Source organism: Erpetoichthys calabaricus, chromosome 6 (assembly GCF_900747795.2).
Source record: "Erpetoichthys calabaricus chromosome 6, fErpCal1.3, whole genome shotgun sequence".
NCBI classification, from domain to species: domain Eukaryota; kingdom Metazoa; phylum Chordata; class Cladistia; order Polypteriformes; family Polypteridae; genus Erpetoichthys; species Erpetoichthys calabaricus.
Genome location: NC_041399.2, coordinates 100712351 through 100726350, shown reverse-complemented (window position 1 = coordinate 100726350; position 14000 = coordinate 100712351).

The following is a 14000-nucleotide window of genomic DNA, read 5'->3' as shown; positions in this document are numbered from 1 at the left end:
AAGCACATTGCATATAAATATAAAATTATTAAACAGTAAAATCTTCTTCTATAATACGCTACCGTGGCTGTTCATTTGTCTGTCCAGGATTTTAAATCACCTGTAGCTCGCAAACCGTTTCACCTATTGACTTGAAATGTGGTACACATATACTACGTGACGTCTACTATCTACTTTCGATGATTTTATTACTCTTTTTATTTTTGTATTTTTTTAAAAGTTTTATTTATTAATTTTATTGTAATCATTTCATACAAATAGATCAATTTATAACAAAAAAAAAATTGAAGACAAATCAAACCCCACCCCTGAGAAGGAGAGCTTAGCCAAAGGAGAATTGCTTAGGGCTTATTAATTAGGCAACAATAAACAAAAGAAAGGAAGAAATATATATAGGTAAATAAAAAAAAAAAAAGTTTTATTACTCTTTTTGTCTTTATTTTATTGTAGAATCAACTCTCGGCCGTGCGCAGCACGGCGGCCGTGAGGTGCATGCGTATGGGCGCCGTTCTCATTCCCTACCACCTTCGCTAATCATTCTTGAGGCAGATTGAAGACTTAAGTGCCAGATTAAGTGAAAGGTTAAAGAAAACTTACTAAGTAATTGCAACACAAAAACTAACTTAATCAGTTTTAACGTAAAAAGATGCAGACGAAAGAGAAGCAGCGGGCCGCTAGGGTGAAGTAAAGAAGAGCTGCTCAGGAAGCAGCAAGCACATCAACCTCTGAGCAAACGAATGCTAAATGTACAGAGAAAGGATAAATACTATGAATGTTTAAGTCAAGTGTATTCACTGCACGTTATCGTGCAGTGCGCCGTTACTGGTATTTTGATAAAAGAATTTGAACAACATATAAGAAGCGTATAAATTATTAAACAGTAAAACGTTAACATTTAAGAAGTAAAGATACATTGAGAGCTAATGCAGTGCTTTCGAGTATACTACATTTTTTGTTTGCCCATTATGTGTATAAATGTGTAAATTTTGTGGTGTACCTACCCAAGAACACAAGACATATAACTGACCGTGGGAGAAGCATGGATTTTAAACACGCGTTGAGTTCATCTGCTAGTGTCACTCGTGGAATAACTGGTAATGTTTGACGAAAATCTCCTGCAAGTAAAACGACTGTACCTCCCATTAATTTGCTAGGATCTCTGAGATCTTGCATTGTTCGGTTCAAGGTTTCATAAGGTCTTTTTTGTGCCATGGTGCACTCATCCGAAACTATTATCTTTGAATGTTGCAAGACTTTTGCCTTTACAGAGCCCTTGCGTATGTTGGAAATTGGATTTTTGTCGTGAGCGAGGTTTAATGGTAATTGCAATGCCGAATGTGCTGTATGGCCTCCATCTAATAATGTAGAAGCGATTCCCCATGATGCTACAGCCAGAGCTATGTCACCATTCGCTCTCTTGGCAAGAATCAGGTTTATTAAGAATGTTTTTCCTGTTCCTCTGTGGTCATACGTAATTTCCGTTTCAAACGCGAAAAGAATTTTATATATATATATAGATTTAATATTTTGGTAATTGATTTAACTTGTCATTTAAGCCCTTAGAGTGACTTAAAGAAAGAAGAAGCTGACCGCTGGCAGGGACAGGCTACAACTGCACAAAGTAACTGCCGATTTCATTGAGTCCCTGGAATTGGATTGTGACTGAAATAGGATTGGATGAACCAAGGCAATTGCCTGCACCCATTCGTCTAGAGGTATAGCAAAAGAATTTGGACCAGTATAAGACAAGGTCACCTTTCCCCCCACTCTCTTGTCTCTCCTATCTCACCATCTGGCCATTAAGAGACAACCACCTCTCTTTTGCCATTTCCCCATGAGGAAGACAACTCTATATTGGCAGCCACATTAAGGTAGACATGCAGCCTGTTTCAATACTCCCTTCGAAGACCATCTGGTAGTAAAGTCAAAGCTAGACTGAAGATGAGCTTAGAGACACCTGTGGATGCAAAATGCACTGCTACTGAGCGTGTAATGGTATATTTATCTCACTCATTTTATTTGTTGCTTATTATTTTGGGTATATATATTGTGAGGTTTTTGAGACCCTGAAAGTCCCCCAGCTGCATGGTGCACCAAAACTCAGTCAATGCATGTAGGGATTGCTTTTCCAACGCCGAGACAACCACAAGCTCACAGCTTCACCACAGATCTCTTCGGTTGGCTGATTTACACTACCACTAACCTGGCCTTATTACTGCTTGCTGTGTCTGTGTGTGGTAACTCCTGTTCGAATAAAGACCCTGACTATGCCTGTTTTAATTGGAATAAAGTTGGTTTTCCTGAAGCCTGTGGAGACAGAGCATCACTATATATATATATATATATATATATATATATATATATATATATATATATATATATATATATATATCCATCCATCCATTTTCCAACCCGCTGAATCCAAACACAGGGTCAGAGGGGTCTGCTGGAGCCAATCCCAGCCAACACAGGGCACAAGGCAGGAACCAATCCTGGGCAGGGTGCCAACCCACCGCAGGACACACACAAACACACCCACACACCAAGCACACACTAGGGCCAATTTAGAATTTAGAACCGCCAATCCACCTAACCTGCATGTCTTTGGACTATGGGAGGAAACTGGAGTGCCCAGAGGAAACCCACGCAGACACGGGGAGAACATGCAATCCGGCTAAACAGTGAGGGGGTTGGAATTTGTGTCTGAGTTAATTCATCTGTCTTGCCATCAACATCATTGTCTTTGGATTATCATTTTGTCTTGGAATACCACGCCGGTATGGAGGTATGGACTGTCTTGTGCCTGCATGTCAAGTCAAGACTGAGTTGGACTGCTTATAGTGCTTTGGCGAAGGGAGTGCTCTCAATCTCATTACCACTAAACGCATCAGGAATACCAACCGGACTGTTTTTACATTACTTACAGCAAGCTGTTCTCTGGATTTTCATTTCTCCTTCATTCCACATCATCAGTTGCCACTTCATTGGGTCAGTGTATTGGACTTTGTGTTTTTGTGTTTGTTGTTTTTTTCAGGTTTTGTTTTATTTGTTTTCACTGTCAGGGAGCAGAGAGGGATTGTTTTTGTTTATTGTTTAGTTAGATTTCACATTCCATTTTTGTGAAATATATTCAGGTTGATTACTGTTTAATTCCTTTGTTTCCTTGTCTGTGTGTGTGTGTGTGTGTGTGGTACAAGTTGGGCCAAGGCTGGGTGTGTTCCTGGAGTTCCCAATTAAAAAATAAATAAATCACTGTCCCTGTGGTGGTGTGAATCGTGGCATCTCTGTAACTGCCACAGGGGTCCCTGTGTTCATTCATCCTTTGTCTTTTTTTTTGATATGGAAGGCTCTATTTTGTTCACTTTTAGATACTTTGTACTTATTCTGGGTGCAAAGGACTGTTGCACAGGGCCCCAGAAATATGTTGAAATATGAGAACTTATATCAATGCATGTATAAAAGTGATGTAAATTTCCAATTAATGTTATCTGCATTATTAATAAGTGTAAAAAAACTAAATTTTAAGAATTGTTATGAGTATTCAAAATATTAAAGGTACAGTGTGCTAGCACTCATTAAAAATAAATTGAATACTCTAGACATATAATGTTTGAATATCAAATAAACAAAATAAACATAAAAGGCAGATTTACTTGCTTAAAAATAACATTATTAATTTTGTAATTGTTGGTGGATTAGAGCATATGTATTATCCTCTGCCTTTCCAACAGTTACATTTAATATATAAGACTTATCACTACTCTCAGTGAACATGGGCAACCTTTTATTGTACATGCCAGTGCTGTGATAAGGCGTGAAATCCATTGCCTGTGGTATGTTTCAGTCACGCCTTACCTCTGTCAGTGTGTGCTTCTGAACCTTCCACAACTAATAATTTTTACAGGGAATTTAATATAGAGGTTTTCTTCTTTCAACAATGGTAGAGGAAAAAAAAGATTTAACACCGTGGAGGTGCCCAGCAGGCAAGAGATTAAGGGCGGAAAAGGTAACACCAGGCTGCAGGCTGACACAGGTCAGAGCCACACTCCTTTATACAGTTGAGGCACAGAGAGAAACCCTGGCAGAAGTAGTGATCCTGCTCAGGCTAGCTGAGGGGCTCCTAGTGGGCAGAAAGCATTTCATGTGAGCTGGGTTCTTCTGAAGTGCAACAGGGACACCGCCAACATATATCCAGAAAAAGAGAAGCAGCCTCCTCCCGTAAGTCACTGGGATGCCAGCGACCTAGCTGGTCCTAAAGTTGTCTTACTCTCTTCTTGGACAGACAACACAACTAGAGAAAAATTACTTCCTGGCCATTAGAGGGCACAGATGGTAACAGGAGGAAATGTAGCAAAATGGGTAGCAGGGAGAGCAGGGAGATGGGGACCTGTTTTGAAAACATGGGCGTGTAGGAACACCAGGAAGAATTTGTAGCCTAGAGTCCCTGGACATCCTTGACCCTAAAAATTATTCTGGAGCTTGGCTATGCAGTTTAAAGCCACCTCACCAGTATACATCAGTTCAGTATAAGGAAAAATACACCATCCAGAGTCTAAGAAAAACAAAGAGACATGGGAGTGGTACTTTAGTAGGCACGCTACTTCATTAGCTTGGACAAAGATTCAAAATATCTTCTATCTCATTTTTAGGGACAAAAGAGTTTGTTGAGTTCCCTTGGTTATCTGCATGTTTTGTTCACACTTTTGTGTATCCTTTCATGGTTTACTTTTTTTAGTAAAGACAATATTTTATACTTTTTTTCTTCTGTTTGTTATGTTGGGTGCAAAGGGATGCCAAAACACTCTAAAACTAGTTACATCTTACTGAATGTTGTGATTATGGAGATTTGAAATCAAAGAGAACAACAACAAGACAAGAACTGTCGGTTTCTAAATTTTGTTAATTATTCACTGGTAACCGATTCTCTTTTTATTTCAGTTTGAATTAAAAGCAAATGTAATCTTAGATCTCTGTTCCATTAAAGAAATGATTAAATTAAGTCATCAATTGAAATTTAACTACTGTATACACCCACTCATACCAGGAAAATGCAAGAGTCTTCAATTAACCCTAACATACACTGTGATATAATGGTTAACCTTACACATTGCATCTCCAAATAATCCAGGGTCCGAATTATGGCCACAGTCTCTGTGTTGGACATATATTTACTTCGGTATGACTGTGGCCCAGTGTAAGCAAATATGCCCTGAAACAAACTCCTGGGATAAGCCCCTGGCCTTTAAAACAGGTATTAAAGTAAGGAGAATCAGAAAATGAATAAATTCAATTACTAAACTTAACTTTGGAAGGAAAAAAGAAAAATAATATATAGCAGGTAGGCACAGAGTGATTGTTGTTCTTCTTTCGGCTACTCCAGTTAGGGGTTGCCACAGCGGATCATCTTCTTCCATATCTTTCTGTCCTCTGCATCTTGTTCTGTTACACCCATTACCTGCATGTCCTCTCTCACCACATCTATAAACCTTCTCTTAGACCTTCTTCTTTTTCTCTTCCCTGGCAGCACTATCCTCAGGATCCTTCTCCCAATATACTCAACATCTTTCCTCTGCACATGTCCAAACCAACGCAATCTTGCCTCTCTGACTTTGTCTCCCAACCGTCCAACTTGAGCTGACCCTCTAATGTACTCGTTTCTAATCCTATCCATCCTTGTCACACCCAATGCAAATCTTAGCATCTTTAACTCTGCTACCTCCAGCTCTGTCTCCTGCTTTCTGGTCAGTGCCACCGTCTCCAACCCATATAACATAGCTGGTCTCACTACCATCCTGTAGACCTTCCCTTTCACTCTTGCTGATATCCGTCTGTCACAAATTACTCCTGACACTCTTCTCCACCCATTCCACCCTGCCTGCACTCTCTTTTTCACCTCTCTTCCACAATCCCCATTACTCTGTACTGTTGATCACAAGTATTTAAACTCATCCGCCTTCGCCAACTCTACTCCCTGCATACTCACCATTCCACTGACCTCCCTCTCAGATACACATGTATTCTTTCTTGTTCCTACTGACCTTCATTCCTCTCCTCTCCAGAGCATATCTCCACCTCTCCAGGGTCTCCTCAACCTGTGCCCTACTATCGCTACAGATCACAATGTCATCAGCAAACATCATAGTCCACAGGGACTCCTGTCTAATCTCGTCTGTCAACCTGTCCATCACCATTGCAAATAAGAATGGGCTCAGAGCCGATCCCTGATGTAAACCCACCTCCACCTTGAATGCATCACTCCTACCGCAGACCTCATCACGGTCTCCATCACCATTGCAAATAAGAAAGGGCTCAATCACAGAGTGATTGTTATGAAATTAAAAAAGACATTCAAAGGAATTAAACTCTTTATTTGCAAACCTTCCATTTTCTGTTTTCTATTCTTCATCCACAAGCTCTAAGTCCAGAAACACTAAGAAGCACATCCAGAAGCACTAAGTGTTGTTCTGTACATGTTACTACTAAAATTATTTTAAATACTGCACACAACTATAGCTACTTTACTTGTACGCATTGGTTCTGCTAATATGAATCATAACATCATATCAGTATCCATATTTACGGAGCACAGTTATAGTGGGAAACGCTCATACAATCCATCTTTATTTTTTCCACAAGTTTTTTCTTTTCTGTTGCTTATTAAAATGCACAAATTAGACTAATCTTTCGGAAATAAACACAGCATTTTCTTAATCCAGAACTACAAAGAGAGAAGCTAGAGCATAAAAGTATATTGTTTAATTGCTGATTGAGTCAGCAATTAAGTTAATGATTTAAATCAATGATCACCTAAATTTAATCTTAATCTATAATCTTGATCTTAAATTCATGGAAGTTTTTAAATGTACAGTATTTTCAAAAACAATAATTGAAAAGTGAACAATTTCATATTTTTTCATTCATATTAGTTAAATATAATTTTATCTTAAATATTGTAATTTTTCAGTGTCCATTTTATATATAGAATGTCAATCCCTTCCTCTTAAACAGTTAATGGATTCAGTTTTGCACTTATTCTTAATTATGCATAAATGATGAAGCAATATTTTATAGCCATAATTAATTTAGCACTTGTCACTGAACCTTAAAAATAAAGGTCACAAAGCTGATGAAAGAATTTAGCAAATGTGATGTTTGTTTTATACAATCAACAGCAATTGACAGCAGTGACATTGAAGAGTTCATCCTCTAAAGTGTGTTAATCATTATAATTTCACACACTGGGGGGGCCTAAACTATTTTGTATATCACATTACCAGCAACTAATGTATTATAGCTAAGGTTGCTTTGAGCTCATCTTGTATACAATGGTCATTTTGAAGTTAGCAGATAAACAAATCCTAACTATGTATGTGTTAAAACAAGTTCAGAGTGACATTTAAAACATTTAAAAGTTTAAAAGTCTGAAGAAAGAAATACTGATAGAGAAGTAAATTGACTTTAATATATTCCCTTTAAAGCAAATCTTCAGATTGGAAGCATTTATAAGTTATTATTAAATTTGGTAAGCGTAGAACATTTGATACCATTTTTAAATTTCATTCATTTCAAATGTGGAAAATCTGTACAGTATTAGTATATTAATGTATACATTTGTAAAGTTTCAGAGTATTGAAAGATTTGGTATCATGAGTAAAAAACTACAAATACTAAGACATTACAATTCAGTGAATCTGGATAATCTAAAAGTGTAGCAGCTCCAAATATAAGAAAATGTTTGTCTGTGTTGTCCTTATTTTATAACAAAATTAATGCTTATAAAGTGACAGAGTATTTCTGGAATGTCCTAAAAGACACTGGGATTGTGTGGCTCCTGAAATATTCACATCGTGGGTCAGTTCGCCGCCACCATTGGCCTGCGAATGGAAAGTTCACCAGCAGCATTTGTTCAAGAATATGCTGTCCTCCTTAGGTTTTTGGAAATGTGTGCCAAAGTCATAGCCAGAGGGCATTCCCAGAACATGTGAATAAAAGTGCCAGGGACTTTAAGAGGACAAAGGTGACATAGGGGATCTAATTCTAGTCCCATTAAAAGGCTTCTCCAGGCAGTAAGGTATCATTTGTGTAACAAATTTGTAGTGGGGCCACATAGTTAGTGTTAAATGTCAGTACTGAGTGCGTCTCATTTCATTGTCTCGTTTACTGTTTATGTGTATCAGTTAATGCCGTCCCCGAAAAGGGGGACGGATGATGGAAGGAGACCACAGCCACAAACCTGGAAAACACCTGTTTACAATCAATCAATCACAGCCGTCACAGGATTATTTAAGCCAGCAGGAGGAGAAGGAAGAGAGAGGAGAGAAGGAGATTTTTTTTTCATAATCACGACCACACTGTACCTGTTGTTTTCCATATCGCGCTTAGCCATCCAGTTTGTTTTTTCATCTGCCAGATTTACTTCAAGGACCTCACCACGAGAGACCCCGGGGTAGGACTTAATCATCCACCACACACACGAGGATTCACAGTGAGGCTGTTCCATTTTTTCCGGGGAGAATCAAACAACGCAATTTCACTAATTCAGTCATCCGCTGTCAGGACAGTTTCTTTATTACCGGACTCACGTTCTCATTCATTTTCAGTTTATCATTCATTGTTGTCATTCGTGTTGTGTGTTTATTTGTTACAGGGACAAGGGAGGGTTTTTGTTGTATATATATATATATTTGGTGGTGTCTTGTTATTGCTGGGGTGGAGGGATATTTATATTTATGTTTCTATTTTTTGCAAGTCTTATTTTACTTAATACATTTAATCCGTTTAAATTTTACATCCTGTTTTGTGTACTTATCTTTTCACCGTCGATTGTGGGGGAAAAGTTTAATTGGTAAGAAGTACGGCTTGATAGTAAGATTATTTCTCAGTCAATTATCCAAGCCACAGGTCTTGGGAGTGTAGCTGCCGGCTGGGTAAAAGGGGTCGGCCGTTACAAATTTAAATTATGTGCGCAGGTGATTAGGATTTTTTTTTTTTTTTTTTTTTTATATTTTTATTTTATTAATTTTCATTGTAATCATTCCATACAAACAGATCCATTTATAACCCAACAAATTTGAAAACAAATCAAACCCCATCCCTGAGAAGGAGAGCTTAGCTAAAGGAAAATTTCTTTAAGCTTTTTAATAAGGCAACATTAGACAAAAGAAGGGGAGAAGTAAATATCTATATAAATAAGAGATGGAGAAGGGAGTTAAATACAATAATAGTTAATTCTCTTATTCTAAAATAATATTGATTAAATCCTGCCAAGTTTTGAAAAAATTTTGTACAGATCCTCTAACTGAAAATTTGATTTTTTCCAATTTCAAATAATATAAAACATCAGTTTCCCACTGACTTATAAGAGGAGAATTAGGATTCTTCCAATTTAACAAAATAAGTCTGCGTGCCAAGAGTGTAGTGAATGCAATCACCGTTTGTTTGTCCTTCTCCAATTCAAGTCCATCTGGAAGGACACCAAACACAGCTGTTAGTGGGTTAGGAGGGATTGTGATACTAAGGCTGTCTGAGAGGCACTTAAAAATCTTTGTCCAAAATGATGTTAGTTTGGTGCAGGCCCAGAACATGTGACCCAGTGAGGCAGGAGCTTGGTTGCAGCGCTCGCAGGTCGGATCCTGGCCTGGAAACATTTTGGACAGTTTTAAGCGAGACAGATGAGCTCGATATATAATTTTTAGTTGAATAATTCTATGCTTTGCGCATATAGAACTCGAGTGAATTCTCTGCTTTGCTACCTTCCACTCCTTTTCTGATATATTGATTAAGAGATCTTCTTCCCAATGTCCTCTTGGATCTTTGAAAGGTAGGGACTCTAATAAGATTTTATATATTGCGGAAATAGTGTTTGTTTCCTCGGAATTGAGCAGTATTTTTTCCAGCATTGTGGAGGGTGCAAGGTGGGGGAAATCGGGCAATTTCTGTTTAACAAAATTTCTAATTTGAAGATAGTAAAAGAAATGTGTAGCTGGGAGGTTAAATTTTGAACGTAATTGTTCAAAAGATGTAAATATGTTGTCTATATAAAGATCTCTGAGCATTTTAATCCCAAAACTTTTCCAGGTATTAAAAACTGGATATACTTGCGAAGGTTGAAAGAGGTGGTTCCCTTGCAAAGGTGCCACTGATAAAAGATTTTCCATCTTAAAATGCTTCCTAATTTGGTTCCATATTCTGAGTGAGTAAAGCACAATTGGGTTATTAGTATATTTGCGATAACTTTCATTTATTGGAGAGCAGAGCAGGGAATATAAAGAAGTACTACAGGATTTTACTTCTATTGCAGACCAAGCCTGTGTATGTGCATTTATTTGTGCCCAGGTTTTTATGGCTTGTATGTTTGCTGCCCAGTAATAAAACTGAAAATTAGGTAAAGCCATGCCACCTTCTGCCTGAGGTCTTTGTAGGGTCGCTCTTCGGATACGTGGGTGTTTTGAGTTCCAAATGAATGAGGTTATTATTGAATCTAACTGTTTAAAAAACGATTTATTGATATATATTGAAATGTTTTGAAATAAAAAGAGAAGTTTAGGAAGGATATTCATCTTAACGATGTTAATTCTTCCGGCTAGAGTGAGATGAAGGGTTGACCATCTATGCAAGTCTTGCTTAATTTTTTCCATACAGACGCCAAAATTTTGTTGATAAAGAGCTTTATGTTTACTTGTGATATTTACCCCTAGGTATTTAAACTGATCTGCTATGGTAAAAGGTAGGGTGTCTAATTTATTATTATATGCTTGTGAGTTCACTGGAAAGAGTATACTTTTATTCAGATTAATTCTAAGACCAGATATCTTTTGAAATTCTGTTAGTGCTGTTAAAACAGCAGGGACAGTGTTTTCTGGGTCCGATATATATAAGACCATATCATCTGCATATAAAGAAATTTTCTGTTCCAGTCCTTCTCTGACAATCCCCTTTATCTGATGAGAATTTCGGCAGTGAACCGCCAGTGGTTCAATAGCGATTGCAAACAACAGTGGCGACAAGGGACATCCTTGTCTGGTACCACGTTCTAGTTTAAAGTAGTCTGAGCAAATTTTATTAATACAAACTGAAGCTTCTGGACTGGTATACAGTAGTTTAATCCAAGCACAAATATTCGGGCCAAACCCAAATTTCTCCAATGCAGTGAAAAGGTAATTCCATTCGATCATGTCAAATGCCTTTTCTGCGTCTAATGATAGTAATATCTCTGGGGTGTTTGATTTTGCTGGTGAATATATAACATTAAACAAGCGTCGGAGATTTGAAGATAGATGTCGGCCTTTAATAAATCCAGTTTGATCTTGTGATATTACCGAGGGCAGCACTTTCTCCATCCTTCTAGCTAGGATTTTTGAGAGTATCTTAACATCATTATTCAGGAGTGAAATTGGTCTATATGATGCACATTGTAACAAGTCCTTATTTTGTTTAGGAAAGACGGTGATTAATGCTTGTCGAAATGTTTGAGGTAGTATTTGGTGGTCTTTAGCTTCTGTAAATGTTACCAATAAGAGTGGAGCTAGCTGAGTGGAGAATTTCTTATAAAACTCTACGGGGTAGCCATCAGGGCCTGATGATTTCCCGCTTTGTAGTGACTTTATAGCGTCTAGTAATTCTGTTAGCGTTAGAGGTTTATCTAGTTCCTCAGTACTTAAAGCATCTATTTTTGGTATTTGTGAATTATCCAGAAATGCATTAGATTGCGTGTTGTCTTCTTTGGGCTCAGTGGAATATAAAGACTTATAGTAATCTCTAAATGTGTGCATTATTTTATTATGGTCGATGATTTCTTCTCCATTCTTGTTGGTGATTACTGGTATTGCATTGTGAACTTCTTGTTTATGAATTTGTTGAGCTAAAAGCTTATTAGCTTTTTCTCCGTGTTCATAGTAATGCTGTCTAGACTTATAAATAAGTTGTTCAGTTTCTTTAGTTGTTAAGATGTTAAGTTCTGTATGCAAGGCCTGCCTTTTCCTGTGAAGAGCTTCACTTGGACGCCTGGCTTGTTCTTCATCTATTCTAGTAATTTCATTTCTTAGCTCTGACACTTTCTTGGTTTCTAATTTATTTCTATGGGAAAGATATGAAATAATCTGGCCTCTTAGGAAGGCCTTTAGAGTTTCCCAGAGTGTTCCTGCAGAAACCTCTGTAGACATGTTTGTCTCTAGGAAGAAGCTGATTTGTTTGGATATAAATTCTGTGCAGTTCTCGTCTGCCAATAAAAGAGGGTTAAGACGCCATCTGCGAGGTGAGTACGAGGGGCTTATTGATTTTAGCTCCAAGACTAGAGGGGCATGGTCAGAGATAACAATTGTGTCATATTTGCATAATTTAATTGTAGGCAGGAAATTATTATCTATAAAAAAATAATCAATTCTTGAGTAGCTATAATGCACTGGTGAGTAGAACGAATATGTTCTTGAGTTTGGGTTAAGAAACCTCCAGGGGTCTGATAAGTTGTGATCCTTTAAAAACTGTGTAATTATCTTTGCAGTATTAGATGTCGTCCCCCCTGTCACAGGAGTCCTATCTAAGAGTGGATTTAAAACACAATTAAAGTCCCCAGCCATTATAATTTTATGAGTGTTCACACTGGGAATGGATGCAAATAGATTTTGCATGAATTCCTTATCATCAACATTGGGTGCATAAACATTTATCAAAATCATTTTACTGTTATATAAGTTGCCCATGACCATCACATATCTCCCTTCAGGGTCCGACACTACCTCTGATGCTACAAAAGGAACTGTTCTATGTATGAGAATTCCCACCCCTCTAGTTTTCTTTATAAAGCTAGAATGGAACATTTGGCCAGTCCAGTCTTTTTGTAATCTGAACTGATCCTTGGTTAGTAAGTGGGTCTCCTGTAAAAATACTATTTTAGCGTTTAAGCCTGTTAGGTGAGAGCATACTTTCTTTCTCTTTAATTCGTGATTCAGGCCTTTAACATTCCAGCTCACAAAGTTAACTGTCCCATCATGGAGACATTGATTCTGAGTTTTTAATGTCATTTTATAGTTTTAATTGGTAATATGGCAGTTTTAATCTTAGTTTCAAGATTCCCCAGGAGTTGTTGCATGTTAGCCTGTTGCTGCATTGATATTTATAATTATAAGGATTATAAGAATAGATTAGATATAACCTGCTCTCCTTCTCTCCCCCCTTTATCCCCCCCCCCCCCCCATTTTGCCTCCCCACATGAGGCTAGACCCCACTTCGCGATGTTCCAGTCCTCTGACATACGAAGAGACAGAGCACGTCCAAAACAAAACAAACCCCACCCTGCAGCGGCGTTACAGAATTAAAACAGAGATATCTTTTACAGTTAAATCCTTAATACTATCTGCCGAAAATGTTCTCATTAACAATATTTAATCTTGAAATAATCTTCAGCGCTTTTAAGTTAAGATATTAAGGTTAAAAAAAAAAAAAAAAAAAAAAAAAACAACCCTGGGAGTGATTTTAAAAACTAGTCCAGGATAAACCTGGTAATTCATACTGTAATAGTATAATGGTAATTGTATAAATAGTAGAACAAGCATTAAACCAAGGGTATGAAGTTAAACAGTCTACTTTAAGGTATAGTAAAAAAAAAAAAAAAAAAAAAAAAAAAAAAAAAAAAATAAAATAAAATAAAATAAAAAAAAAAAAAAAAAAAAGGAAAAGAAATAAAAAAATAAATAAATAAAACGAATCCTACTTTAATCACTTCCACATTTTCACACTCACGTCTATAGCTCTATAACTCTGATTAAAACATAAACATATAACATATAAAGTCCAGATATAAAAAAATTTTTAAAAAAAGAGAATAAGAGATGTATAATTATAATACCAGTCTCTTTAAACATGGATCCAGCGATCAGATCATCGGTCTTTCCCGTGCCTTGATAGAATACGGCTCTTTAATTTTAATTAACTTTCAAAAAAAGTGTCGGAAACAGCTTCTTTAATTCTTTTTCAGCTTCTTCTTTGCTGAAGAAAATATAATG